The following is a 24,714-nucleotide window of genomic DNA, read 5'->3' as shown; positions in this document are numbered from 1 at the left end:
AAAGTGAGAGAGTGAATTCCTTAGTCTCATTAGCCACCAAAGAAGACATGAGAGAATTTAGTGAGGATCCTACAGCCATGTCTCTTGTGCTCTTGTACAGGGGTACGATTTTGGTTTCTAACGACATGACCCCTCTTCCTCTTGGTGTTTCTAATGTTTTGCAGGAATTTTGCGACGTGTTTCCGCATGAGGTACCCGCAGGACTTTCACCATTACGAGGTATTGAGCATCAAATCGACTTGATTCCCGGAGCTTCGCTACCCAATCGGGCACCATATAGAACGAACCACGAAGAAACGAAGGAGATACAGAAGCAAGTACAAGCGCTACTCGACAAAGGTTATATCCGCATAAGCCTTAGTCCTTGTGTTGTTCCTGTTATTCTAGTTCCTAAGAAAGATGGTACATGGCGTATGTGCGTACATTGTAGAGCTATAAACAATATCACTATTCGATATCGCCACCCTATTCCCCGTTTAGAGGATATGCTAGATGAACTGAGTGGTGCTGTTGTGTTCTCTAAAATTGATTTGCATAGTGGTTATCATCAAATTAGGATGAAAGAAGGGGATGAGTGGAAAACAGCCTTTAAAACAAAATTTGGTTTATATGAGTGGTTAGTAATGCCTTTTGGTTTGACTAATGCACCTAGCACTTTCATGAGACTGATGAACCATGTTTTGCGTGAATTTATTGGGAAGTTTGTGGTTGTGTATTTTGATGACATATTAATCTACATCCGCAATGAATCGGATCATACTATACATATTCGACATGTTTTGCAAGTGTTGCGTGATAATAAACTCTATGGTAATCTTGAGAAGTGCACATTTTGCAAAGATAAGGTCATATTTCTGGGTTATGTTGTCTCTAAGCATGCATGGAGTAGAAGTAGATGTGTCTAAGATTGAAGCTATTCAAAATTGGCCTACTCCCATGAATGTGAGTCAAGTTAGAAGTTTTCATGGTCTAGCTGGGTTTTATAGAAGATTTGTGCCCAACTGTAGTACTATTGCTGCACCTTTGAATGACTTGACTAAAAAGGGTGTTATATTTGAGTGGGGCGCAGCCCAAGATCATGCTTTTGATGAACTTAAGAGATTTTTAACTTCTGCACCGTTGCTTGCACTTCCTGATTTCAATAAGAAATTTGAGATTGAATGTGATGCTAGTGGTATTGGAATTGGTGGTGTGTTGATGCAAGAGGGTCGCCCAATTGCATATTTTTCTGAGAAACTTTCTGGTGCTAAGTTGAACTATCCTATATATGATAAAGAATTGTATGCTTTAATTAGAGTTCTTGAGGTTTGACAACATTACTTGTGGCCAAAAGAATTTATCATACATTCTGATCATGAAGCTTTGAAATATCTGAAAGCACAATCTACTTTGCATAAGCGTCTTGCTAAGTGGGTTGAGTTCATTGAGTCTTTTCCATACATTATTAAGCATAAGAAGGAAAAAGATAATATTGTTGATGATGCTCTATCTAGGAAGAATATGCTATTAATTCAACTTGATGTTAAAATTCCTGGATTAGAAGTACTATGTGATTTGTATGCTACTGATCATGATTTTGCTGAACCATATCGCTTATGTGCTCTTGGTAAAGCATGGGAAAAATATCACATACATGATGGGTTTTTGTTTCGAGCTAACAAACTATGTGTTCCAGAATCGTCTGTGTGTTTGCTCTTATTGCAGGAATCACATGCTGGAGGTTTGATGGGTCACTTTGGGCGTGAGAAAACGCTACTCATGCTAGCTGACCATTTTTATTGGCCAAAGATGAGGCGGGATGTGGACATGTACGTGAAGAGATGCATTACTTGCAACAAGTCCAAGTCCAAGCTGAAGCCTCACGGTTTGTATACTCCTTTACCGGCACCTACTACACCTTGGAAGGATATTAGTATGGATTTTGTGTTGGGTTTGCCGTGTACTAAAAGAGGCCATGATTCTATATTTGTGGTAGTGGACAGATTTTCTAAAATTTCACACTTTATTGCCTGCCACAAAAGCGACGATGCGTCGCATATTGCTAACCTGTTTTTCAGGAAGGTTGTGTGACTACATGGAGTCCCGAAAACTATTGTTTCTGATCGTGACATGAAGTTCATGAGCTACTTCTGGAAGACGCTGTGGAGAAAGCTGGGAACGAAGCTACTCTTCGATACTACTTGTCATCCCCAAACTGATGGACAAACTGAAGTGGTGAATAGAACATTGTCACAACTATTGAGATCCATGATCAAGAAGAACCTGAAGGAGTGGGAAGAGTGTTTGCCGCATGTGGAGTTTGCTTACAACAGGGCGGTACATTCTACCACGGAGCCGTGTCCTTTTGAGGTGGTGTATGGTTTCAAACCCATTACTCCACTTGACTTGTTGCCTTTGCCCATACATGAGAGAGTTAATATGGAGGCATCCAAGATGTCAGATTTTGTGCGTAAGATCCATGTGAAGACTAAAGAGTTGATAGAGAAGAAAGGCAAGAGCAATGCTGCAAGGATGAATAAGAAGCGTAAAGAGATGAAAGCTTGGTGATATGGTATGGGTACATTTTTGCAAGGATAGGTTCCCGAAGCTACGGAAGTCTAAGTTGAAGCCTCGTGGTGCTGGTCCTTACAAAGTGCTTGCCAAGATCAATGATAATGCATACTCAATAGATCTTCCAGTTGATGAGTTTGGTGTCAGTAATTATTTCAATGTTTCTGATTTGACACCATATGACGGAGAAGACCTTGGAGCGTCGAGGTCGACACCTTTTGAAGGGGGGGGAGATGATGAGGACATCCCTACTACACCACTACCTCCATCATTGATAAATGAAGATGAACCTGCTGTGAAGCTCAAGTCCAATGAAGTTAGGATTGGACCAATTACAAGGGCTCGTGCGAAGCTACTTAAACAACAGGTGAACTTGTTTCTAAACGATACTTTGATTGATGAGAACTTTATACTGCCTAAGTCTTGTTATTTATGTATCATCAGGTATGTAGAGGAGACAAGCATCGCACGAGGAGAAGTGAAGCAGCTGGACGTGAAGAAGGACGTGAGGCTGGACATGGAGCTGGACATGAAGATATCTCATGGACGCGCGAGGGAGGAGCGGGAGGCATGCACGAGAGGAGAAGAAGAAGTCCAGGCCAGTCCAGCACCCGGTCAGACCGGTCGGCACACCGGCGCGCCCGGTCCCTGGCCCGGTCCAACCGGGCGGCAGACCGGATTCACCCCGGCGCCAACCGGGCGTCATACCGGGGCCAACCGGACGGAGTTTTGCGACCTTTCCGGTTGCCGCCCGGTCCCTGGCCCGGTCTAGACCGGCCAGCCCGGCCTAGCACCTGGTCAACCGGGTTCCAGACCGGCCAGGCCGGCCCAGCACCCGGTCAACCGGATTCCAGACCGGACCAGTCCGAGTCTGTCTTGACCAGATCTATTCTGGGTTGGTTATTCTTGTATCTTTTCGACCAGAAGTCATCCCGGATGCCTATATAAGTGCCCAGGACGCCCCCTAGCTGCTTTAGAATACGTTTAAGATAAACCCTAGTTCTTAATTAGTTGTTTGCTCTGCAAAACTATTGAATTCCCTACACCATATTGCTTGATATTGTGTAGAACCTGAAAAAGTCTTGTGTGATCTGCTGTTCCATTGGAAATTAGACGGTTGCAACTTAACGCTTCGTGGTCGGCGGCTACGTGCGCAAGTGTGTGGAGTTGCGAATATCTTGCAGGGTTGAGAGCTGTTGCATTGGCGACCGGGACCACTCGAGAGATCTCGTTGTGTCATACAAGTTATCATCCACTACATCGTCGTGTTTCTCCGCTGCCATCACCCCGTGATCATCATCACCACCGTTGCTTACTGAGAAGATCGGGCCACCCCATATCATGTTATCTCCAGGATGAAGGTATGTACTAAAAAGGGTCTTGATGAATCAGGCGGATCAAGGAACCGCATCATGACGAGAGATTTTCGAGTATATTTAGCATATACTCGTGCTTTTGCAATTCCTGTAATTGAAACACTCTTCTACTTTTGAAGAGAACCTTATATGATGATGTTCTTTTTTTAACACCCCATGGTGTCGATATTCTTTTTATAACATCATATCGAGTCGATGGACCGTAAGCCCAGTCGAAGTTTTTTTTCCTTATCGAAGGCAACTGAGGGATCATGTCAGTTTGCTCATTCGACGACCCTGTAGTAATCGCAAATATATTTGCTGGGTTGTACGTATGTTTGTAATGGCGACAACCCCCGAGTAAACGAGGGAACCATGCGCCTTTTCGGCTTCGTAACGCGGTGCACCGGCGTGAGCTTTTCATATTTGTATTGTTTCCACCAATGGCAGCACTGGCATGTTCCCTGAGGCTTGATGGAGATATTTTTGTCAGAAGATTTCCGTCAATTATAGCACTCGAATGTTCCCTGAGTCTCATGACGAAAACCGTAATAAACCTCGTAGCCCCTGAGTATTGCCGGGTAAGCTACAATATGATAATAAACCAGAGCTCCCGATGGGAGAAATAGTAACCGATGAAGAATTTCTTCAATTATAGCACTCGCATGTTCCCTGAGGCTCTTTGATGAAAATCGTAACAGACTTTGCAGACCCCGAGTATTGTCGGGTAAGACCTAAATATAAAATTGTCGCAATTGTGCAACGTTCCATGGGTTCTCAACATCTTGTCCTATCGTAGTATTCTTGAGGCGATAAGCTCCCCCCGGGATCACTTCGGTAACGATGTAGGGTCCCTCCCAAGGAGATTCAAGCTTCAGATGTCCTTTTTGCTTCAAACGTAGCACTAGGTCACCTACGGCAAAGCTTCGAGTGCGAACTCTTCGACTGTGATAGTTTCGTATTGCATGTTGGTATACGGATGTTCTAGCCAAAGCTATATCCCGAACTTCATCAACGAGGTCGACAACGTCCTGTAATGCTTGAACGGAAGCCTTTTCATTATATGCAACGACCCGCGGTGCTTCGAAATGAACGTCGGCAGAGCAGAACAACTTCGGCTCCGTGCACAAGGAAGAAGGGGGTATATTGTGTTGATCTATTCGACATAATCCGCAAAATGCAAAGTACCGATGACAACTCTTCAACCCAAACCCCAGCTGCGTTTGTGAGACGTTTTTTAATGCCGTCGCAGATTAAACCATTGATCCTTTTCACTTGCCCATTGGTTTGGGGGTGCGAAACCGAAGCAAAACTGAGCTTGATGCCATTATCCTGGCAGAATTCATGAAATTCGTTGTAAAAAAAGTTGGTTCCATTGTCTGTGATGATGCTGTGAGGCACACCGAAGCGACAGGTTATTCCCTTGAAGAACTTGACAACTGTTTTGGCTTCTTGATTGGTGACTGGTATGGCCTCAATCCACTTAGTGAATTTATCGACTGCTACCAATAGATGGGTATGACCACCTGGCGATGACTTTGGCATTGGACCTACTTGGTCTAGTCTCCACTGAGCGACAGGCCATGCCAACGGTATTGTCATTAGATCCGTAGCAGGTGCATGCGATTTTGGTGTAACGCTGATAGGATTCACCCTTCCTAACCTAGTCCCTTGCATCCGCTGCTGCTGTTGGCCAATAAAACCCAGCTCTGAAAGATCTAGCCACAACTGCTCGGCTGCTTGCATGATGACCACACGTGCCTTCATGTATCTCCCGCAAAAGCGACTTTCCATCGTTGATGGCGATGCATCACTGGAAGATACCGGAGATACTCCGTTTATAAAGTTCGCCATCTTCTATAGTGATTGCTTTAGAGCGTCGCACAATGCGCCTAGCCTCTGCCGGATCATCTGGCAGCTCCTGTTGAATAAATATGCCAGAAAGGGCTCAGTCCACAGAGGCTCGAGGAGTAAAACTTGTTGTTCGGGTCCAACGATAATATCTTTGGCAGCATTTTGGGGCGCAGCCCCCGAGTCTGTAGTTGACTTTTCTGGAGGTGCCGATGTATTGACTTTGATGGACTGTTGATTAATTAATTCATAAAAAACTACATCTGGAATTGCGGAACATGTGGAACCGATGTTTGCCAAGGCATAGGCTTCTTCGTTGCTAGCTCTGCCGATATGTTTTAGCTCGCAACCTTCAAACTTGGCTTCCATCGATTGGTACATTTGGCGGTAGGCAATCATGTTATCACTGACGGCATCGCATAAATTCATCGACTGTTGGACCACAAGGCTCGAATCTCCATAAATATCCAAATGGGTAGCACCACACGCTTTGTCCATACACATTCCGTGCAATAACGCCTCATATTCTGCTTCATTTTTTATCAACAGTGAAAAGTTCATCCTCCGCACGTACTTCATCTTGTCACCTTGTGGCGAAATTAACACCACTCCTGCGCCTGCGCCCGTGTTCCGCTTAGAGCCATTGAAGTACACGATCCATGAACCCGACATATCAGGTGCGGTCGGAGTTTGCGACTGAATCCAATCAACAAACAAGTCTGGGAGGACCGGAGACTTGATAGATGTTTGGTTGACGTAGAAAATATCATGCGGCGCTAGCTCGATGGCCCATTGAGACACTCAACCTGTGGCATCTGGATTGGTCAATATATTTTCAACAGAGCTTCGATGACGATGATAATCGGATGCTCAACGAAATAATGTCGGAACTTTCGTGTTGTCCTCCATACATCATATGCCAGCTTTCGGTAGTGCGGTGTTGGTGTGAGTACCTCACTAAGGTAATAGATAGGGCGATGTACGCTGTGAACTTTTGCTGCTTCCATGCCTTCAACAACGAGCACGATGCTAACGACGCAACTAGTCGCAGCGATATAAAGGAACATTGGCTCCCTGTTGTGTGGAGTAACAAGGACCGGGGAAGTCGACAATACTTTCTTAATATTGTCGAAAGCGTCCCGTGCTTCTGCTGTCCACTCGAACTTCTCTGATTTCTTCATCAATTGATAGAAGGGCGGAGCCTTTTCTCCTAATTTTGCAATGAACCTGCTGAGAGCTACTACTCGTCCCGCTAGCTCCTGCACCTGCTGCAATTCCTTGGTGGCTCCATGTCGAGAACAACCTTGATCTTAAAAGGATTAGCTTCTAGGGTTCTAGCTCTTGACTTGCGGTCAATCTACGTATTGAAGTTGTCCCTCGACAGACCCTCTCCTGGCCTTTATATAGCAGGCTAGGTGCCGAGAGTTCTGTCCGAACTCGACTAGCTTACAAAGAGATCTATTCTAATCTTTCCTTGTATAACGTCTTCTTTCCTTGTTCGTCAAGAATCCTTCTTCGGGTAGGCCTTCTTTACTGGAACCGACGTATAGGCCCACCTTGGTTGCTGGACAATCTTCATGGACCCCTGGTTGGGCCAGAGGAGGTAGTCTAATGTTGGTTACCCGAAGGGTAATGCCCACATCACACATGCTGGAGGTTTGATGGGTCACTTTGGGCGCGAGAAGACGCTACTCATGCTCGCTGATCACATTTATTGGCCAAAGATGAGGCGGGACGTGGATAGGTATGTGAAGAGATGCATTACTTGCAACAAGTCCAAGTCCAAGCTGAAGCCTCACAGCTTTGTATACTCCTTTAATGGCACCTACTACACCATGGGAAGATACTAGTATGGATTTTGTGTTGGGTTTGCCGCGTACTAAGAGAGGCCATGATTCTATATTTGTGGTAGTGGATAGATTTTCTAAGATGTCATACTTTATTGCCTACCACAAAAGCGATGATGTATCGCATATTGCTAACTTGTTTTCAGAGAGATTGTGCGTTTACATGGAGTCCCAAAGACAATTGTTTCTAATCGTGATGTCAAGTTCATGAGCTACTTCTGGAAGATACTTTGGAGTTTTAACAGAGGTGATGAATACAACATTATCACAGCTGTTGAGATCCATGATAAAGAAGAACTTGCGGGAGTGGGAAGAGTGTTTGCCGCCTGTGGAGTTTGCTTATAACAGGATGGTACATTCTACCACACAGCTATGTACGTTTGTGGTGGTGTATGGTTTCAAACCCATTACTCCACTTGACTTGTTGCCTCTACCCATACAAGAGATAGTCAATATGGAGGCATCGAAAAGAGCAGATTTTGTACGGAAGATACATGAGAAGACTAAAGAGTTGATTGAGAATAAGGGGAAGAACAATGCTAGAATAGTGAAGAAGAAGCGCAAGGAGATGTTGTTCAAGCCTGGTGATTTGGTTTGGGTTCAATTTCGCAAGGCCATGTTTCCCAAGTTGCGGAAGTCCATGTTACTTCCTCGTGGTGCTGGTCCTTACAAAATGCTTGCCAAGATCAATGGCAATGCATATGCTATAGATCTTCCAACTGATGAGTTTGGTGTCAGTATTTTCTTTCAATGTAGCGGATTTGACACCGTATGACGCAGAAGATCTTGGAGCGTCGAGGTCGATGCCTTTTGAAGGGGGTATGATGAGGACATCCCTACTGAACCACTACCTCCTTCATTACAAGATAATCAAGATGTTGCTGTGAAGCTCAAGTTCAATGAAGTTAGGATTGGACCCATTACAAGGGCTCGTGCGAAGCTACTTAAGCAACAGTTGAATTCACTCCTGAATGATACTATGATCGATGAGAACTTTATACTGCCTAAGTCCTTTTACTTATATATGATCAGGTATGAAGATGGAGCAAGTGTTGCACGAGGAGAATAGGAGCGGCTGGACATGGTGCTAGACGTGAAGACATTCCATGGACGCGCGAGGCAGGAGAGGGAGGCATGCGCGAAGGAGGGAGAATTCTGCATCGTCATTGCCGGCATGTGCACCACGGCACTGCCGCCAGGAGCACTCCGACACTGCCGGCCTGTGCACCCCGGCAATGCCGGCTTTGGCACCCCGGCAGTGCCAGCTGTGACACCCCGACACTGCCGGGCTACCCACCCCGGCACTGCCGGCCTGCTGAGTCCGAACCAGTTTTGCCCGAACCTGTTCTAGGTCGGTTTGTATCCCCTAGTTTCGACCCCTGGTCACCCCGGACGCCTATATAAGCTACAGGGACGCCCCCAAATTAGGTTTAGACCATGTTTAAGATAAACCCTAGTTCATAGTTGTTTGGTACGCAAAACTATTGAAGTTTACACTCTCCAATTTGTTTCGATTTGGAGTTTTATGCTACTAAAAGTTTGTGTGATCTGCTGTTCCGATCCATTGGGGATTAGAAGATTGCAATTTACCGCTTCGTGGTCGGCGGCTACGTGCGCAAATGTGTGGAGTAGCAAATATCTTGCAGGGTTGAGAGCTGTTGCATTGGTGACAGGGGTCGATCGAGAGACTCGTCAGCGTCATACATGTTATTTCCCACCATATTCATCGACATCACCATCGAGTTCATCATCTACCACCTCGCTTACTGAGAAGATCGGGCCACCCCTTATCACCCAGTTTTGCAATAAAGCTTTCATATTTATCCGCAATATTCTGATTGCATTATTAGTTCTTACTTGTTCTCGATTTCAGGTAGGAATTAAGATCTTTTGGCCAGGCTGATCGTCCATCCGCAAGATTAGTAACTCCCGTAGATTATCCTAGCGATTGCATTGGCGCACGAGCTCTGATACCACTTTATAGGGCAAAGGTGCCCGATCTTTCGATGAGACGAGGATATATTGATTTGTTGATGTAGTTCGTGCTTGACGATCTGACTATGTCTTGGATAAATATGTATAAAATAATAGAAGATGTTGTATTTTTGACTCTGCTTATCAAATAACATATTTTATAATTACTAATAGAATTCAACTGGTAAATATGCCGCATCCGCAAGTAATAACTTTGAAGATTATGTGGAAATTTAAACTAAAGATTGCTCAAAGATGCAATGGCGGTCTATTGCGAGCGCATGAGGTGCTTGCTAGACCGGATGAGCGTTTTTGTTTAGCCTAGAGGGTGTATTGAGGTATGCTATGTTCACTGTTGGTAATTGACTGTGGGTTTTCGCTTTTTCAGAGTAGACGTCCCTATTGGCACGATCTTCGCTTATTGTCAGGTTGTTACTTCGGGGTTTTGGTGTATGATATTTGTGACTTTGTTGAAAGAAGGCTGGTATGCTTAGTCTCCTTTTCTCCAAAAAAAAATCCAATAAAATAATACACTGTTTAGGACCACCTTGCTTGGTTCTGATTGAGGGCTCCTTTGATTCATAGGGTAGAAAAAATATACGAATAGGAAAAGTATAGGATTAAGATTCATACCTATGTGAATTCTATGGAAAGATGGAGTGTGTTTGCATGTAGAAAAGAATTTTTTTCATGAGGTATGACCTAATGATTTTTCTATAGGATTTACACTATAAGATTCTCATAGGATGTGTTCCTATGAATCAAACAACTTATATAGGAAAAAAAATTATAGGATCCAAATTTTACACAATTTCTTTACAAATCCTATGAATCAAAGGACGTCTGATTGTTTTGGGTCCGACATGTCAAGATGAAAACTTTGACGAGATTTTGCTAATAGGCGTATCAGCATCACACTGCAGTACTGTGGTCACAATACTCCAGCAAGCTGCCATGGCAGGCCGCTGTCATGGTGACCGTTGACCGTGATTCCTTGATAGCTAGGTAGTAGACCAGTAGTTTCGTAGCAGCTGCCTCCTTGCGTTGCTCGTGAGCCGTGACCCTCAAAGTTTGAGGTGGGAAAGCGTGCAGAGTGCAGCGCGAGGGGTGGAGGGCGACTTGCTTCCCTCGAAATAGGCATTCGCCCCGCTTTATAAATAAAGCCGCAACGGCCGAACCGATACATGGTGGAGAGGAGAACCTCTTACAAAGCAGATCAAAGGATAAACAAAAAAGAACAAGGAAAACCAAAACTAGCGACGACATTGGAACAGACCGAGTCGAGTCGGGGCTCCACAACGACGCCCCCAAGAGGGTAACGACGCATTACGCCGCCGTCGTCGAGACCGTGAGGTCTAGGGTTTTCACCCGGAGCCGTACCGCGGGGAGGGTACCCACAACGACGCCCCCAAGAGGGTTACGACACCCGCGGGCATCGCCGTCGTTGGCGCCTCGGCGCTGAGCTTTCGCCCGGAAGTAGCCTCACACCACGCCCGAGAACTCAGCCGCCCGCTGCCCCCTAGGAAGGTTCCCAAACCACGATCTGGGAGCTGCCACAGCCGAAGTGCCGCCAACACCAGGATCTCCCGCCGTCCGCTCCACGCCATCCTCATGGCCGAAGAGTGAGACCACCACCACCGCAACGTTGCCCGCCGTAGAGCCAACCGCGCAGTCCACCTTCCGAGGCCGCCGCCCCGCATCCCACGAACTCGAGCCCATGGCCTAGCCACAACACCGCAAGGCCGGCGGATTGGACAGGGCTGGCCGACACATAGCCAACAGCCAACAGGCCAACGGCAGATAGGGAAGGGATCCGCCCTCCGCCACGCGAGGTGACCGTCGTCCGGACGCGGTAGCACTACCAATTAGGCCAAGATCATGCCCAGCCGCCTGCTAGGTCTCGATCAAGTCCCATTAGTTGTGCCGCCACGCTGCTACACCCATGCCGCCTAAGCCATATCTCGCAGCTCCATCCCAAACCTAGCCAAGTCGCCCCCAACCTAACCGCAATGTGTTAGCCAGGTACCATGCGCAGCGTCCCCGCGACCTCGCTTCCCGCAAGACAGCCATGGCCAAGGCCGCACACCGCCGCAAAGAAGCACCCTCGCCGCAACGCCCGGGGACATCACCGCGCCGTTACCGACACCGCCACGCCGCCGATCGAGCCGGTCACTTTGTCGGCATCCAAGATCGCGCCTTTGAATGGCAGCAAGGCATCCCAACGACCTTCCCGGACGAGAGAGGGGACGGACGCCACGCTGCCAGGGCCGCCGGATCTGGGCCCGCCTGGCCCAGACCTAGCACGAGCAGCAGTGCAACAAGGGGACCGTCCCGGCGGCTGGCCGTCTCGAGACCTCCTGTCCCTGGACAAGGCCCGCGGAGCCCAGATCGGAGCCCAGCTGGCCCCAATCCGGGCCGCACCGCCAGCAGGCCATCTCCGCCGTCGCCCTCCGCTGCCGCCCATGGCCGCGCACCGCGCCCGCCACCGCCTCCGCCTGGGACCGCCGCCGTCACGCCCTGCCACCACCGCCGGACCGCGCTCTTGAAGCCCCGAGGAGCACCGCCGCCAGCCGAGCCTGCCCCGCGCAGACTCCCTCGCGCGCGGGTGAGAGAGAACCCACCGCCGCCGGCACCGCGCGGGCTTTGCCCGGCGGCGCTCGCCGGCGGCGGTGGGGGAGGAGGGGAGGAGGAGGGGTGGCGGCGCGGTTGGGGCTAGGGTTCGCCCCGGTCGCCCGCGGGGGACGACGCGGAGCCAGTGGACGATCGCGTTTACTGGATCGCGACTTGCTTCCCAAGCAATTGCTACTGCTGCTACTCGCCCAGGCCCAGCTGCTTGTTGTGGCAGTGGGCGTCGATGGCGGTGTGGAGTTCGCCTATGAAGGCTTCGTCACCGCCGGGCTGGCCCTCGACGGCATAGCCAGCGTCACGCCGGACGGGCTGCTGCTGCTCACCAACGACACCAACTTGAACATAGCCCACGCCTTCCACCCGGATCCCGTCAGGTTCCACCGTCCACCGTCGGGTGGTGGCGCGCCCGCCGTGATGTCCTCCTTCTCGACTACCTTCGTGTTCGCTATCGTGTCGGATCTGATCGACCTGAGCACGAGCGGGTTGGCGTTCCTAGTGGCGCCCAGCAGCAGGGACCTGTCTACGGCGACGGCGCAGCAGTACCTAGGGATGTTCAACGCCAGCAACAACGGCGACCCGCAGAACCACGTCTTCGCCGTCGAGCTGGACACCGTGCGCAACACGGAGTTCCAGGACATGAACGACAACCACGTCGGCATCGATGTCAACAGCCTCAACTCCTCGGCGGCCGCCACGGCGGGCTACGACGACGACGCCACCGGCACGTTCCAGAACCTGGGCCTGGCGAGCCGGCACCCGATACAGGTATGGGTAGACTACGACGCCGCGACCACTGAAATTACCGTGGCCATGGCTCCGGCGCGGTCGCCCCGGCCCAAGAGGCCGCTCCTGTCCACGAGGATTAACCTCTCGACGATCATCGCCGACACGGCGTACGTCGGCTTCTCGTCGGGGTCCGAGCATCGTGCTGTGCAAGAACTATGTGCTAGGCTGGAGCTTCAGCCTGGACGGCGGCGCCGCTCCAGCGCTCGACTACGCCAAGCTGCCGAAGCTGCCCCGCATCGGCCTCAAGCCTCGGACGAAAGCGCTCGCCATCGTGCTGCCGATCGTCACCACGGCCGCCGTCCTCGCGGCGGTCGGAGTCGGTCTCCTGGTCCTCCGCCGCCGTATCAGGTACGCGGAGGTGCGCGAAGATTGGGAGGTGGAATTCGGGCCCCATCGGTTCGCGTTCAAGGACCTGTACCACGCCACCGCCGGGTTCAAGGACAAGCGGCTGCTCGGCACCGGAGGGTTCGGGAGCGTGTACATGGGCCTACTCCCAGGGTCCCGCTCCGAGGTCGCCGTGAAGAGGGTGTCGCACGTGTCCAAACAGGGGATGAAGGAGTTCATCGCCGAGGTCGTCAGCATCGGCCGCCTCCGGCACCGTAACCTCGTCCAGCTGCTCGGCTATTGCCGCCGCAAAGGGGAGCTCTTGCTGGTATACGATTACATGCCAAACGGGAGCCTGGACAAGTACTTGCACGACCATGGCGAGGAGACCGCTCTCGACTGGGCTCAGAGGCTCCGGATCATCAAAGGCGTCGCGTCCGGCTTGCTCTATCTGCACGAGGACTGGGAGCAGGTCGTCATCCACCGGGACATCAAGGCCAGCAATGTGCTCCTCGACGGCGAGATGAACGGTCGGCTAGGCGACTTTGGCCTCGCGAGATTGTACGACCATGGAGCGCCTGCCAAGACCACGCATGTGGTCGGCACCATGGGGTACCTCGCGCCGGAGCTGGTGCGCACCGGCAGGGCGACCACCCTCTCCGACGTGTTCGCCTTCGGCGCGTTCCTCCTCGAGGTCACATGCGGCCGGAGGCCCATCGAGGAGGAGGACGTCTACGGCGACTTCGACCGATTCGTGCTGGCGGACTGGGTGCTGGGGCACTGGCGGAATGGTGCCATCACGGGCGCGGTGGACGCGAAGCTCCGCACGGGGACGGGGACGGGGTACAACGCCGCCGAGGCGGATCTGGTGCTCCGACTGGGGCTGACGTGCCTGCATCCGTCGCCGGTGGCGCGCCCAAGCATGAGACAGGTCATGCAGTACCTCAACAGCAGCGCGCCGTTGCCGCGAGCTTCCCCCGACCTACGTCACGATCAACATGCTCACGGCCATGGAGACACAACATGGCGTTCTTGGCACGCGGGCCGTCCGGAGGTCGACGTCGAGCATCGCCACCATGTCCGACGGTGACATTGGCCTCTCCAGCGGCCGCTGACGTGGGCAAGGTATTCCAAAGCTGCCATTTTAGAGCATGCTGCTGCTGATTGGGAGAAGATGGTAATTTGTTGGGTGTGACTATTTCTTTGGATGGACATTTGGAGATTAAGATTCTTACGCACTTTTGAGAAAGTATGGTTTCTCGGAATAGAGGACTAAGAGGACTAAAAGCATCTCCAGCCGCGTCCCCCAAAGCGTCCCCTAAACCACGCCGGATTGAGTGTTTGGGGGAAGCGTTTTGTTCGTGCCGCCTTTGGGGGACGTCGCTCCCCAGTTGCGTCCCCCAAACGCCGCCCCCAATCAAGAATTCAAATTTAGCATCAAAAGAGATCGTTCCCGCCGAATCGTCGCGATCAGAGTAGCGGTGATCAAAGTACTAGGCGCGCGATCATATTACAGACCATATAGTGCATGCTAAATTAGAAGAAGGGGTTGGTCGACGGCGACGTATCCTGAGTCGACGCAGGCCCGTCGATCACGATGACCTCGTCGTGATCTGCCTGGTGCTGTGCATGCTCCGTCTGCTCCGCCGCCGTCGCGTAGGCTGACGATGGTGTAGCAGTCGAAGACGCGGCAGCCGGCACTAGTAGAAAAATGGGCTTTAGTCCCGGTTCGCAAGGGCCATTAATCCTGGTTGCGCAACCGGAACTAATTATGCGCGACTAAAGGCCCCCCTAGTCCCGGTTGCTTACGAACTGGGACTAAAGGCCCCGCCACGTGGGCGGTTAGCATGCGCCGAGGCGAAGGACCTTTAGTCCCGGTTTGTAACACGAACCGGGACTAAAGGCTATTTCGAGTTAATTTTTTTTAATTCATTTGGGTTTCTAATTATTTTTCACTCCCTTTTTTTCTTCTATTTTTTCAAAATTTCTACTATTTCAGTTATTTGCGTAGTTTAGTCTCTATCTCTAACTACACTTATCTCTAGTCACATTACATACTCGTGGTCAAACTTCCCGCTCGGTCACCCATCCTCCCACTACTCTAGCACTAGCACGCTTAACTTCTGAGTTCCATCCCGTTCCGCATCCAAGTGCTTCGCGCGCATATATGTGATAGTATTATCATATACATCCTATTAACATGTTGATCGATGTCACATTTTATTATTATTTGAATTTCAAATAATTCTTTTAATAAACAAAAGTAATGATGTAATAATAATCTTGAATAAATAAATAAACATTTACTTTTTTATTTGTATTATTTATAATTTTATTAATTAATTAAATATATTTTGCCAAACCTAAAACCTAAAAATTTGAAAATCTAAAAATTGGGTAAAAATGATAGTAATCTTTATGCACGATGCAATTATTAATTTTAGTTTTTAAAAAAATAAAAAGTATATTAAATTCGTAATTTATAGCAAAAACTAAAATCTTCCTGCTTTTGTATTTCTATTTGGAATTTTGAGAATCTAATTTTTTTGAGAATCTACTATTTCCCACGATCATTTTGATATATTATACGTTTTTTTTCGACGTCGTATGCAAAAGTTATTGCGATTTTACCATTTTTCAAAACTTTTTGCAAAAAAGTGAAAATTCAAATTTGTTAATTTTCCCTAATACTAGGTTGCATAACATACAAGAATCTGAAAACATTATATTTTTTGAATTTTCTATCATTTTATTTTCTATTTTAGTGCTAAAAAAGGCGATCCACGGGGGGAGGGGGGTGGAGGTGCGTGGGGAGGCAAAAATCAGGAAAATACCTTTAATCCCGGTTGCCCTTTAGTCCCGGTTGGTGTCCCCAACCGGGATTAAAGGTTCTTGCCCTGGCCGCAGCCCACCTTAGCCCTTTAGTCCCGGTAGCCCCGAGCATTAGTCTCGGTTCACCAGCAGAACAGAAACTAAAGACCCATTAATCCCGGGTCAAAGTATTTGGGGACTAATGGGTTGGGATGGAAGGCTTTTTTTCTACTAGTGCGGCTCTTCCGCCGCAGTTGCTGCCGCTGCCGCAGCCGTTGCCGCTTCCTGGGCCGCCGTGTCGGCCGCAGCATCGGCCGCCGCCATTTTGGCTTCGATGTCGTCGAGGATCTGGGCTTTGAAGAAGTTGTTTGCCGCCCGCGTCCGGGGAGACATTCCCTCTGTCGACTCTCTCAGCAGGGACATGTCGTCCCTGCGTTTCTTGAGCTCCAACTTCTCCTCTTGCCTCTTGAGCAGCTCCGCCCACCTTTCGTCGTTCTTTTTGGCGCGGGAGAGAAAGGTCGAGGAGACGTCCGCGAGGCATTTCGTGATCGACGCCTGCGTCTTCTCACATGACGCGGCGTCGGCCAAGGCGTCCTTGGCAGCCTTGTTGCCAGTAGGATGCCCTGCCGACGTTGCCGACGGCGCGTCCAGATCAATGGTGTCCTCCCCCTTGGATAGCGACAGGGGCATCAATCGCCATTTCTCATTCACTTTGAGCTTGGTATAGCAATGCATCAGCGCGAACGACTTATGCCCATCCGAGTTCCTCGCGTAAACCTCCATGGCCCTATCAAACTAGCCAAAGGAAGCGGAATCATTTCATCGAACACAATGTAGGCGCTACAGATTATGTAAGAAAGAGTCGTACCATGTGGGAGACGTCGGCGACGCTCTCGGGTCTGGTAAGTAATTCCTGATGGTATCCATGGAAGGAGTTCACCGACGCCTGGATGATGGCCCATCGCGTCGACATTTCCTTTTGGCTCCTCTTCATTGTCACTTTGTTGTAGTCGCTCTTGATGAGCTTGCGCTCATCGAACTCGGCCTTGATTCTCGCCCAATACTTCCCGTGTTTTTGGTTGGCGCCGATGATGGAGTCATGGCTCACCGTCGCCCATGACTCGCACAAACAAAGATCCTCCAAAGCCATCCACTTGGGGCTTCGTGTGCCCGACGCCTTCTTCTTCTTTTTCTTCTTCACGCCGTCCGCGTCGACCTCCACGAGATCATCATCACCGGCATCCTCCTCTTCTTCTTCCTCGCCGCCCTGTTCATCCTCGTCCTCCACCCCTCCTCTTCATCGTCCTCCTCGTCCTCACCCCCGCCCTCTTCCTCAGCACCCTCAGCACCGGCGCCATCGAATTCGAGCGGCCCCCTGCGGCCAGTGAAAGGGTCGCTGTCGGCACCGGGTCCTGGCTCGTGCTGCTCGTACGCCGGGGAGTAGAGGTTGTTGGGGTTGAAGCCGCCATGCGGCAGCGCATCCTGGTAGTGCGGCGACAAGTTAGGCGTCACGCACCCGGGAGTGCCTGAGGGGCCATCGTTGTAGAAGGTGGATGACGACGGAGAGAAGACTCCCGGAACATACACCTGCACGTTCGTACTATATGGGCTCGCGTTGGTGGTGGCGAGACACCCGGCCATTAAGTGCTGGTGCTGGCGCACCGCCAGAGCCTACTTCTCCTGCTCCGCCGCCCTCCGTCCTTTCCGCTCCGCCGTCGACATCTTCCGGCGCAGACAGTCTTGATGCCACTGATCATCGGTCCATCCTTCCGGCTTCTTATTCGGGGCCGGCGCCTTCCGCGGCTTCGCGAATGGCGCTTTCGCCCCTTTCGTCTCATTGCCCGGCGGCTTCTTGGCCGCTTTCTTGGCCATCTTCTTGGGGGCTACCGGCGGCGTCATGGAATGGGGAGAAGGTAGCGGCGACGGGTGGACGACGGGAGGGAGAAAAAAAATCGGCAGGGATAGGAGAAATGAATCGGCGGCGGGATATGTGTTGGGAGGCCAGAAATGCGCGGCGGGATAGGCGCGATATGGCGGGAGGGGCGGGATTTGGTGGGAGTGGGAGATGATTTTTCACTGAGCCGCTGACGCGCCGGGCCCGCGTCGGTTCGCCTCGCTTTTTGGCGTGTCCGGCGTCCCCGGTGCGTCCCCTGTGGGACGGGGATGGGCTCGGGGCGCCGGACACCGTATCGGGCCGCACCGAACAAAAATGGGCTTTGGGGGACGCGGCTCGAAAGGTTTTTTAGTCGGGCGCGCCCCAAATCCCTTTGGGGGATGCTTTGAGGGACGCGACTGGAGATGCTCTTCTCCAGTCGCGTCCCTCAATGCGACCCCCAAAAAGATTTGGAGCGCGTCGGACAAAAAAATGTTCCCACGCGCATCCCCCAAAGCCTTTTTTTTGTCTGGCACGGCCCGATACGGTGTCCGGTGTCCCAAGCCCGTCCCCGCCCCACAGGGGACGCTCTGGGCACGCCGGACACAACGAAAAGCGAGGCGGGCTCTCACCTGTCGGCGACTATTTCCATAAACCTTTGGTTCGCGCCTTTTTTCTCATCGCGCCTTCCCTCTCGTGCCTCCCACCCCTCCGCTGCCGCTGGATTTGTCGGCTGTTTCGACGGCTGATCTCGTCTGAGAGTCGGCACCGTCATCGCGGCTGGCACTCTCGCCGGACGTTTCACCGCCGCCGCTTCGCCAGCGCGTCCCAGAAAACGGCGTCAAATCCCCCCACCTCCGCGCACACAAGGTGTTCTTCGACTTGCCGGGTAGGCGCGATTGGCCACTGTTCGTTGCCTCGTCTGCCGCGGCGCAATTTTAACCATTGATTTTGCTTCAGACATGGATAGCGACGACGAGATGCTTGTCGGACTGATGGAGGACGAGCAAGCCTTCGACGACAACCTCCGGGAGCATTTGATGATCATTGCGTCGCTCAAGAACATGCTTGATGCCGAGGAGGAGAAGAGGAAGAGGCCGCGCTGCAGAGGATCAAGGCCGGGGAGAAAGAAGTCAAAGCCCCGGCAGAGGATGGAGGGGCATATCATGCTGCACAACGACTACTTCGCAGATGACGCAACATAGGCCGACGATTTTTGGCACCGGTATACGATGAGCAAGGTTTATTCATGAATATTCTCCACGGCGTTCGAGAGTTCGACCCCTACTTCAAGCTCAAGCACGACGCTGTAAGTGTTGTCGGGTTCTCGTCGATTCAGAAGTGCACCGCCACCATGAGGATGCTTGCATACGGAGCACCTACCTATACACAGGACGACTACCTTCGCATGAGTGAGTCTACTACCATTGAGTACATGTACAAGTTTTGCCGAGCTGTGGTGGAAAAGTTTGAAAAATACTACTTGACAGGGCCAACTGAGGAAGAGACTGCAATGATCATGGTACAAAATGCTGCTAGAGGATTCCCTGGAATGGTTGGAAGCATTGATTGCATGCACTGGTCATGGAAGAACTACCCGTTTGCTTGGCAAGGTATATACAAAGGGGGTCATGGATATTGCGGTGTGGTGCTTAAAGCTGTGGCAGATTATGACTTGTGGACTTGACATTCTTTGTTTGGTATGGCGGGATCACACAATAACATCAACGTGTTGCAGTAGTCTCCGGTGTTTAGCAGACTAGTGGAAGAGCATGCTCCACCATGTAACTATGAGATCAATGGCCACCAATATACCAAAGGCTATTATCTAGCCGATAGTATATATCCAAAATGGGCCACTTTTGTCAAAACAATATTGGCTCCATCAGGTCATAAGAATTCCCACTTTGATGCGCGACAGGAGTCTTGTAGGAAGGATGTCGAGGGGGCATTTGGTGTGCTTCAAGCTCAATTTGCAATTGTCCAGTACCCTGCTCTAAGCTGGTCTCACGACCAAATGTGGGAGGTGATGCAGGCTTGTGTGATCATGCACAACATGATCATCGAGGATGACCGCAAGAATCATGCCAGGACCCTATGAGTGTTAGGGCCCTCTTGCCGTTTGGGGGACCGTTTGGGGGACGCGACTGGAGATGCTCTAAGAGCATCTCCAGCCGTGTCCCCCAAAGTGGCCCCTAAAGGGATTTGGGGCGCGCCGGCCAAAAAATTGTTCCCAACCGTGCGCCCGAAAGGCCTTTTCCGTCCGACGCGGCCCAATACGGTGTCCAGCGGCCCGAGCCCGTCCCCGCTACACAAGGGATGCTCCGGGCACGCCGGACACAACGAAAGGCGACTAGAAAATGCGGGCCCGACATGTCAGCGAACGGACGCTCAACCGTCACCTACGTAGCGACGGTGCAGTTGTCAGGAAGGGGAACCGTCACATTGGCAACCGCGTCGATCGACGCACGAACCGCCGGAATTGAGCATGAACTCCGCGGAAGAGCAACCGCCTCTCTCTTTGATAGCTGCGCCGACACTCATCCGCGCTTAATAAGATCCCTACGTATGCGCTTTCCGATCTACAACCGACCACCATTCATTGAAAGCTCTCCTCTCTCACAATGAGCGACCTCTCTCAGCTGCCATCAGACACCGACAGCTCGGGTAATCTATCGAGATGGCGCCACTGGTGGGACAAAGCTGCGACGCCTAGCAGCGACGATTCCCTGCCGCCAGATAACGGCAAAGAATGGGAGGCCGAGGAGGAGGAGGAGGAGGAAGAGGCTGAGGAGGCGGCGGCCCGGGCGAAGGCGGAGGCGAAAGTGGAGGCGAAGGAGAAGGCGCGGCCGTCGAGCCCCATCGACAACGAGGAGGACACAAGTTCCTCCGACGTGTCGAACGACACCGCCTCTTCGAAAGAAGTGACGAGCAGGAAGCGCCACCGTGAGGACGACGAGGCGGGTCCATCAAAGCAGAAGTAGTTTAAATTTTTATATGTAATTTGTTTATGTTTTTTTGAAGTTTTTATATGTAATTTGTTTAAGTTGCACCGCTTTGAATATTAGTACAGAAATATTAGTACATCATTACCTACACATTACTTCTATCTATTAAAATAAAAATACAGTATTTTAAAGTTTTGGGGGCGTGTTTGGGGGACGCAGGTGGGGAGCGACGTCCCCCAAGCGCGGCACGAACGAAACACGTCCCCCAAATGATAAATCTGGCGCCGTTTGGGGACCGCTTTGGGGGACGCGGCTGGAGATGCTCTAAGAGAATCATGCGTTAGAGCATCTCCAGTCACGTCCCCAAAACCGTCCTCCAAAGGTTTTTGGGACGCGTCAGCCATTTTTTCATCCCCCACTTGCACGCCCCAAAGCATCCTTCCACTTGGCGTAGCCCAATACATCGTCTGGCGTGCCAAGCCCATCCTCGCTCCACAGGGGATGCTTCGGGCGCGGGGGACAGAGCGAAAAGCAAGGGGGGATTGGCGGGCCCGAAGTGATAAGGGGTTGCCCGATCTTTTCAGTAAGCAAGGTGGATGGAGATGAATACGCGATGAACACAGTGGAGGAATACGATGATAAGTGGATGATAATTTGTATGACGCCGACGAAGTCTCTCGATTGATTCATGTCTCTCAACCCTGCAAGATATTCGCAACTCCACACACTTGTGCACGTAGCCACCGACCACGAAGCGGTAAATTCCAATCGTCTAATTCCCAATGGAAAAACAGATCACACAAAACTTCCAGTAGCAAAACACCAGATCGATGCGAATTGGTGTGTAGATTCAATAGAGTTGCAAAGAAATCAACCATGAACTAGGTTTTATCTTAAACGTGGTCTAAGTCTAATTTGGGGGCGTCCCTGGGGCTTATATAGGCGTCCACGACAGCCAGGGGTCGAAACTAGGGGATACAAACCGACCTGAAACATGTTCGGTCAAGTCGAGTCGGACTCGGTCGGCGCACAGGCCGACATGCCGGGCCAGGGGCTGGACGGTCCGGCGGGGACCGGGTAAGGTGTAACATCCCAAGTTTCACCAATAATAATCAAGAATGAAAATTTCCCAAACTCAAATTTTGCAATTAACAAAAACTTTTTCTATGCATATAGTGCCACATATAGTTTCATGCATTTGAGTGAATTTCTTTTGTGCAATTGCCATGATGAGTGTTAATATGATGATCAAGTGTGCTTAAACCCTAAACCAAGATCATCTAACCCTAATTTGAGAAGAAAAGAAGAATATGAGAAAAACCTATTTCTCCCTCACCTACACATTATACACTATATAAAAGTCAATCAATTTAACCCAGCTCATATTAATTTGCATACTGTAGATGTGTAATTTTCGTCCACCCATTCACTGACACGTAATCTTCACTTTAGTGTGGTTAGTTACTGTTTGCTATTTCTTTGATGCTGTGGGTTACCGGTTACCGGTTCAAAGGCCTCCTTCCTTTTCATTGTTGCGCTCGCCTCCCGGTTAAACGGTGCTTCCTTCCTGAAATTTCTAGCAGATAGCCCCACCTTCACCGCACCGCTTTTTCTTTTGACGGAATAGTACCACGTCCTGCTTCATGGCCTCCCACGCCCTTCTATGCCCTATCTCCGCCCTCATCCAACAGAACTTCAACCCCGAGTAGCAGGCAGGCAGCAATTAGCAGCCCTCCCTGCTGCTAGCACCACCGGCGACATGTGCCAACACGGGGCCGTGGACTCAAATTGCTTGATGGCTGCGGCCACTGTCGGCAAGGAGGCCTGCCATTAATTACCGGCACCGCGAGGATCTTTCCAATGGAGCATCCTGGAGAATCACCTAGGCGCCTCCATGGACCATTTGCCATGATAATCTCCTCGATTCCATTCTCGAAGGTATCAAACCCTAACCCATCTCCTCCTTCCTCTCTGTCTCTAATCCATCTGACTCTCCCAGTTTACGGACCGGTCGTTTCGTGTGATTGGGCTGATTTTTTTTTCACTTTTTCCATCGTGGTCGAAGGCGCTGACCAAGATAGCCTGCAACCTGCGGAAATAGCTCCCCAAGCGGCAGGGTCATCTGCCTGTTAGCAATTGGAGTTCTCCAATAGCCTGTAGCTTTAGTTCTCTGGGAAGATCTCTTTTGGCCACCGTATTTTTTTATTCCAATCTGGCCTGCTAGGTTGTAAGCCACATCTAATTGTCTGGTACGTGATACTCCTGATTCAACTAATCAACTACATATTGATTTGTGTTAGCCTTAATTCTCTGTCTTTGGATGTGGTGCTCTCGATTAATTTTTTTTCTTTCCATTTATTTAATGATTGATTTTTGCAGGATTTTCTTCCTGCTCATTGATGCTATGGCCGGCCGGCCAGGTACATCTCCTTCTGGTTTGCGTGCTTCATCTACACAGTACGTTCCCTTCTCTGTTAGTGGTAGACTTGCATGCTTAATCACTCATCTATCGATTCGGACAGCATTGCCCTAGCTGCTGGTTTTTATGACTCATTTGTCGGGTTGATTCTTACTGAAAAATTATTACTTCTGCCAGCTATGCCAGTTCAGGTGTCAAATTGTACAGTTGATATTGCTGGCTGGAGGCAGGGAATTCATCTAGGAAAGCAGACAACTAATTGTGCTATTAATATGTTCGTTTTCTTCTTCCTGTGTTGGAAGTAAATTTCTTATATAGTGAATTCAGTTAAATCACAAAAAAGGCCAATTTCACAGAAATGCCACTATTCCCGTTCACATGGTTCCATGCAGTCTAATGTTCACGAATATGAACCAAATATTTGGCGTCTTCTTCTAATTTGTTTGCTTGTGTCCAGGTACTTGGAACTTTAATGAAGTCGTCCATTCTCTGGTGGCAATCCCTTGGCTTGGCTATGGTTCTTTTACTAGAATTTTCGGTTGTCTCTGCAAATGTAGTCTTCTGTATGCCCCCAAAAAATGACATGGTGGGATGTTCATGCACTTCTATTTACAAATTATTACCCCTGTTTCAAAATATAAGCCACTATTTAAGATTTAATATGGAAAAAATTATTTTGTGTCTTTTTTTTACCGATATGTCACCCTCCGACGCGTGCCTACCATGTGTTATTGTGATCATATGTTTTCTGGTTTAGTTAATCCTTAGTTACTGCCTGCTTGCTGCTTGGGTGGCTAACAAGATTTGTGTTGATTTGATCAATCGAGCAGGGGAACACTCTATGCTAACGAGGCGCTGGAGTTGAAGCTAACCAGATACCAAAGAAGCGGGTTAGCTTATGTACCACTGAGCTGCATGGGGATCTGAAGTTTCACCGTATAAAGTTGGTCAAGGGCAATAGGAAATTACCAGTAATTGATGTTTTGATGTCTTTCTATAGCTTTGATCTCATGCTTTACTTCTAAACTGAAACAAACAAACAATCTACTATTAATATGGCCTCTTGATGCTATTTAAGTTTCTCTTTAAATGTTGCCGGTATGCACAATCTGTTAAAACATCAGAGTACTCTTTGTAAAAATTGTCAGCGGTTTTTGTGAACTTACATTTCTAGACCGTATCACCTTCTGTCTTGCTGATAGACTGCATGGATCTGTTAAAAAAGTTCTGGAAAATTGAAATAACACTTGCTTTTGAGTTGTCAAATGGCTGCCAAATAGCTAGCTGTATTGATTTACATTTAGCATGAACATTGCGGAATGCACTTCGTATTGCTTTTGTGTTTTTT

The 24,714-nt window shown here is 49.8% G+C and overlaps 1 pseudogene; it reads left to right on the top strand.

Annotated features, from left to right (window-relative positions):
- The first annotated feature begins 11,645 nt into the window (after nt 1–11,645).
- On the top strand, nt 11,646–14,430 carry LOC124647147 (annotated as a pseudogene).
- Nucleotides 14,431–24,714: the final 10,284 nt, after the last annotated feature.

This window comes from Lolium rigidum, chromosome 4 (genome assembly GCF_022539505.1).
Source record: "Lolium rigidum isolate FL_2022 chromosome 4, APGP_CSIRO_Lrig_0.1, whole genome shotgun sequence".
Classification (NCBI taxonomy): domain Eukaryota; kingdom Viridiplantae; phylum Streptophyta; class Magnoliopsida; order Poales; family Poaceae; genus Lolium; species Lolium rigidum.
The sequence above is the reverse complement of the archived record's forward strand: the minus strand, read 5'-3'. Positions and strand labels throughout refer to the sequence as shown.